At 44.8% G+C, this 6,000-nt stretch overlaps 1 protein-coding gene across 1 annotated transcript in view; it reads right to left on the reverse strand.

Annotated features, from left to right (window-relative positions):
• Window positions 1-5,363, reverse strand: part of LOC119971362 (glucose-fructose oxidoreductase domain-containing protein 2-like) — a 64,775-nt gene extending 59,412 nt beyond the window's left edge. The window contains exon 1 of the mRNA XM_038806796.1: window positions 5,120-5,363. The gene's annotated coding sequence lies outside the window, so the exon portion shown is untranslated. The remainder of the gene's footprint in view (window positions 1-5,119) is intronic.
• Between the last annotated feature and the right edge of the window lie 637 nt (window positions 5,364-6,000).

The raw sequence follows: 6,000 nt of genomic DNA on the forward strand, positions 1-6,000 counted from the left end.
GATCAGAGCCATCAGAATCAAATGTTTCCCCAGAAACTTTTTTTAGAGCTTCTGTCATCTGATCGAATATGGTATCCTTATCCGCACACTAAACTCCTGTCAAAACCAGGAGCCTATCCATGTTGCTCACTCTAGCACAATCAAATTATTTAAAGGCCAACACAGACTGTGGAAATTCCGGGCTGTGTTTCTCCGGCTTTTTCTACAGTGTGCCAAATTCTATTATATAGTCTTCCATGGAGAATTCCTCTATTTTCCAGAACCTATCAAAATCCGACCATGCTCCATATGCACTTAACAAGTCATCCTTCTTATAAATCTTATCCATATAACGTCATAGAGTCTCCAGACCTTCTTCTGTGAGTCTAACTCTTCCAATTGCAGCTCAGAAAACACTTTGCATCAGATTTTACTGTCAAAAGGTAGAGAAAGAGCCAATGCCATACCTTGTTTTCTCTTTCCCAAGGCAGTTACCTTAGTCCACATAACTACTCCACTTCTCCATTGGACGTACAATCCCGTTTCAGAAAATAAGGTGGGGTAGTCATATCCGGACATCTTAATCCTAGGTTCAGCCATATATCTTTTTTTTCCCCTACTCACTCACTCCTTGGTTTGGTCTCAAAAAGTTGTATCTTTTAATCCTTCACATTTGCACAGCAACCATCCTCTGCTACCATTTATAAGACCTTTAGCTGCTGTTGTATAAAGAGTCAACGGTACTGCTCCTTTTTACAAAACACCTTTATTTCACTTTAACAGACTCTGCACAAAACTATATCTTCACATCACCTGACCCAAAAGCTCATTTATGAGACAACTAATTGGAATGTCTCTTAACCCATTACTTAACAACTACACTTCAAATGTGCTTCAGACTTTAAAGCACTTTGAGACACCAACTGGTCATGAAAAGCACTAGAAAAATGTAGGCAGTCCTTTTCGTTTTTTATTACTTTATCAGAGTCACAAAACCAGAGCTCAGAGTGCAGACAGGGGCAAACCCCTAATCCAGCTCATTGCCTGCTCCAAAGTCCAATTCAAATAGAGTCCAATTCATGGTCCCCACAAGAGAGACATACCAGATCCAGGCATTACACCTGACCTTGCGCTCATCTTTGAGTAAAGGAGTATTCATTAAAACAAGATTTTATCATTAGGGCCATTCAAGATCAAATCACCACAAAAAATTATTTTTCCTTCATAATTTGTTCATCGACGTTTCAATGCACCTATCAGTAGCCATAGTCATGCAGCACAGGAGAGGCCCTTTGGCCTATCGTATCTGCACCAACTAAATTACACTAAATCTACAGTCATCCCACTTTCCAGCACTTGGTCCATGGCCTTGAAAGTTATGACATTTCAAGTGCTCATCCAGGTACTTTATAAAGGTTGTGAGGTTTCCCTCCTCTACCACCCTCCCAGGCAGTACATTCCAGATTCCCACCACCCTCTGGGTGAAATAAATCTTTCCTCAAATCCCCTTACCTGAAAATTATGTCCCCTTGTTACACACCCATTAACTAAGGGGGACAGCTGCTTCCTATCCACCCGTCCATACCACTCAATCTTGTCTACCTCAATCAGGTACCCCCTCAGCCTTCTCTGCTCTAAAGAAAACAACCAGAGCCTGTCCAGCCTCTCTTCTCAGCTCAATTGCTCCATCCCAGGCAACATCCTGGTGAATCACCTCTGCACCCTCTCCAGCTCAAATCACATCCTTCCTATAGTGAAGCAATCAGAACTGCACACAGTACTTCTTAACTACCCTATTAACCTGTCCTACCACCTTCAGGGATCTGTGGACAAGCACCCCAAAATCCCTCCGAGCTTCCTAGTGTCCTGCTATTCATCAAGTAATCCCTTGTCTTGTTACTCCTTCCAAAGCGCATCAACACACAAACCTTGTAGATGTGTTTTTACCTTCTTTATCAGGATCCCATGTGGGACCTTGTCAAAGGCTTTACTGAAATCCATATGAACTACATCAACTGCACTACCCTCACCTGCATACCCAATCACCCCCTCAAAACAATTAAATCAAACCTGTTAAGAGTGCCCTCGCCCTGACAGAGCCATGCTAACTATCCCTGATCAAACCTCGTCTCTCCAAGTAGAGAATGATTTGCTCCTTCAGAATTTTCTCCAATAGTTTCCCAACCACTGATATGAGACTCATTGGTTTGTAATTCCCTGGTTTATATCTACCACCTTTATGGGCGGCACGGTAGCACAGTGGGTAGCACTGTTGCTTCACAGCACCAGGGTCCCAGGTTTGATTCCCGCTTGGGTCACTGTCTGTGTGGAATCTGCATGTTCTCCCCGTATCTGTGTGGGATTCCTCTGGGTGCTCAGGTTTCCTCCCACATGTCCCGATGCGCTGGTTAGGTGAATTGGACATTCTGAATTCTCCCTTCGTTACCCGAACGGGTGCCAGAATGTGATGACTAGGGAATTTTCTTTTTTTTTAAATAAATAAATTTAGAGTACCCAATTCATTTTTCCAATTAAGGGGCAATTTAGCATGGCCAATCCACCTACCTGCACATGTTTGGGTTGTGGGGGCGAAACCCATGCAAACACGTGCAAACTCCACACGGACAGTGATCCAGAGCCGGGATCGAACCTGGGATCTCGACGTCGTGAGGCACCTGGGCTAACCCACTGTGCCACCGTGCTGCCCATGACTAGGGGATTATTCTTGAAAACTGGAACCACATTCGATGTCCTACAATCCTCTGCACCTCCCCTGTGGTTAGAGAGAAATTAAAAATTCCAGCTTACCATCAACAACAACCTGGACTACAACCCATCAGGTGGAGATTTATCCACTTTTAAGCCCGCCAAAATCTCAGTACTTCTTCACCCCCGTCAAACTATTCAGGAACCTCACTCCCTCTCCCCGAATTCTGCATCTACATCCTCCTTCTCCCAAATGAAAACAGATGTGAAGAACTAGTTTAACATCTTACCAATGTCCTCTGGCCCCACGCACAGATTTCCCCCTAATGGGCCCTACTCTTTCCCAGATTTTCTCTTCCCCTTAATATACTTATGGAATTCTCCCATATCTTACTCACCAGTGTTTTTTTCATGCCCCCTCTTTGCTTCCTTAAGGTTCCCCTGCACTTTCTACACTCTACTAAGGCCTCTGCGATTTGCGCCCTTTGTACCTGCCAAAAGCCTCTTTTCTTTCTCATCCAGTCCTGAATATTCCTCGACATAGAGGGTTCTCTCGGTTTGTTTCCTTTTGAGCGAAATGTAGGAGCAACATGTTGAGCCTGTACTCTCCCCATTTCGTTTTGGAATGCTCCCCACTGCTTTGCCGTAGATTTTCCCACAAGAAGCTGTTCCCAGTTTTCTGCTTGGATTTTAATTAAATCTGCCTTTCCTCAATCCAAAACCAATTTTTCCATAACAAACTTAAATTGTACTATGTTGTGGTCGCAATCACTAAAATGTTCCCCCACTGCCACCTCGAGCACCTGTCCAGCTTCCGCATTAGATCCAGCACCACATCGTCCCTTGTTTGATCTTCTACATATTGACATAAAAAGCTCTCACGAATACATTTTTACACATTATTTTTACACATCTCAATGAATAGTCTACATATCTGCTCCTCTATTACCCATTGACTGTTTGGGGATATACACTCCCACCAATGTAACTGCCCCCATTGTTATTCGTAAACTTTACACAAAGCCTCATTTGAAAAACCTTCCAAAATATCATCCCTCCTTCCTGCAGTAACTGACTCCTTAATTAACAATGATACACCACCTCTGCTTTTACACACTCATCTCCCCTGAAGATCCTATACCCCAAAATGTTGAGTCGCCAGTCCTGCCCCTCCCTTAACCACATCTGTCGTGCATTATGCCCCAAATTAATAATTCTAGGTACCAGGAGCACCAACTAACCAGTGATGGGGCAGAAAAGGGATGTGTGAGAAATAAAAACCATTGCTATTTCTGAAGAAAATACTGTAACAGAGGAATCATTGATAAAAGGGAGAAAAATTACAATCTCACCCAAATAAAAGCAAAGTATTGAGGTTGCTGGAAGTCTGAAATAAATACAGAATAGCCTCTCCAACTATATAAATTCTATTACATTTCTACTTCGGGCCACATGGACTCGACCTGTTAACTCTTTTTCTCGCCACAGATGCTGTCAAATCTGCTGAGTTTATCCAACATTTTGTTTTAATTTCACCATTCAAATCATTTACACCATCATTACTGCGATTACAAAGGTTTCTTCAGCACCTTCATTATAAAATAAAAAACTGTCACACTGAATTGTAAAGACTTGCACAAGACACATTCTGTCGCTGACAAAAATATTCACAACAGCACAATTATGATCTTCCACACCCTACGAGACAACTCTCAATTAACCTAAACATACCATAGAATAGAATTCAGTCTGGCGACCATCCGAGATAGTTAACTTGCGATAACACCACGCGATAGAAATCAAGACAAAATTGCAATTTACCACTCTACACAAAGTACGTAAATGTATTCCTGAGAAGCACTCCAAAACCGCTCCTCCCACCTGTGATGTTTTTAAATCTTGCCCAATACATATTACCACAAAAAGTCCCGACCTGGGTACTACAAATGAGCAAAGTCACACCAACGACGGCATCGCCAACTCATTTCCCGAACGTACAAGCAGAATGTCTTCCTCACCAAGTGAGATTAAAAATCCCATTCCCGATAGCAACATTGACAATAAAATCGTAGCCGCCAGTCTGGGTTGAAGTTATCCCTGATCGTCCAACCTCACAGCCAGAGTGCTACCTCCAGAAGGTGTCGGCATCACTGTTGTTCTCACTGATGATCATGAACGCGAGTCCGCAGCCAGTGTGTGTAACAAAGCACCCTGCCCACAATCTCAGCCCCAGTCCTGAACCCCAGCTCCGAACCTCAACCCGAGCCCACCAGCCCCAGGCTGCAACAAAAGGTCTGCCTGACGGGCAGGTTGGGCTCACGCGTTCCGATCACCGCGGCAACGGCGAGGCCTTGCCTCCTCCCTCCACCGCCAACACCACCCAACACATTCAAGCCGGCCAAGGGCGCCTTCCAATCCCAAACCCAATCGTTACCGTGGGCCGCCGGTGAATCACTGCGATCATAGCCGCTGCCTCGGGCTCATTCCCGACTCGCAGCTCCGCCCTCGGCTCGGTCAGATGGCGGCGGATCCACAGGCGCCAAGAGATCAGTCTGAGGTGACCGAGCCTGAACTCGCTGCCTGTGCTGCCATGGGGGAAGCCGCAGTCAGGGCCGCTCGAGCAGCTCAACACCGGCTCCCGCCGCTGAGCCAGCCACACCACTGACTGCGCAGGCGTTACTCCGTCACCCGGCGCCGAGCCATCCTACAACTGCGCATGCGTTTTTTTCGTCTGGTCGGCTCTCTCCATTTGTCATTTTTATTTGCATACATTGCCGGATATTAGCATAGCGGACACGCCCACCTAGACTCCCGGAGCATCTGTCTGCACCGACCTGCGGAGACCTGGTTGGTGACGATGGTGAAACATTTGTTTCTTTTTGGAACTGGATTTTTGTTGGTTCCCTTGAATTTTGTTACCTTATTACGGGACCAGTTCAAACTTCATCCAATCATTGCAAAAAAAAAATTTTAATCGTCTTTTTCTCCAAAGCTGAGAAGAAAGGAAGTTGCAAACAACTGGGGCAAACATCTTGCCTGGGCCTAGAGATTTATCCATTTTTAAGCCTGCTAAAACCATGAATACCTTCTCCACCCAATGCTAATTTGTTCAACTATATCATAATCCCCCTCCCTGATTTCTATACCTATATTGCCCATCTCCATAGTGAACACAGATGCAAAATATGCATTTAAAACCTCATCTACGCTGTCGGGCTCCACATACAGGTTGTCAGTTTGGTCCCTAATGGGCTCTACTCTTTCCTTGATTACCCTCTCAACCTTAACATACTTATAAAAGAAGTTGTGATTTTC

This window comes from Scyliorhinus canicula, chromosome 9, assembly GCF_902713615.1.
Source record: "Scyliorhinus canicula chromosome 9, sScyCan1.1, whole genome shotgun sequence".
NCBI lineage: Eukaryota > Metazoa > Chordata > Chondrichthyes > Carcharhiniformes > Scyliorhinidae > Scyliorhinus > Scyliorhinus canicula.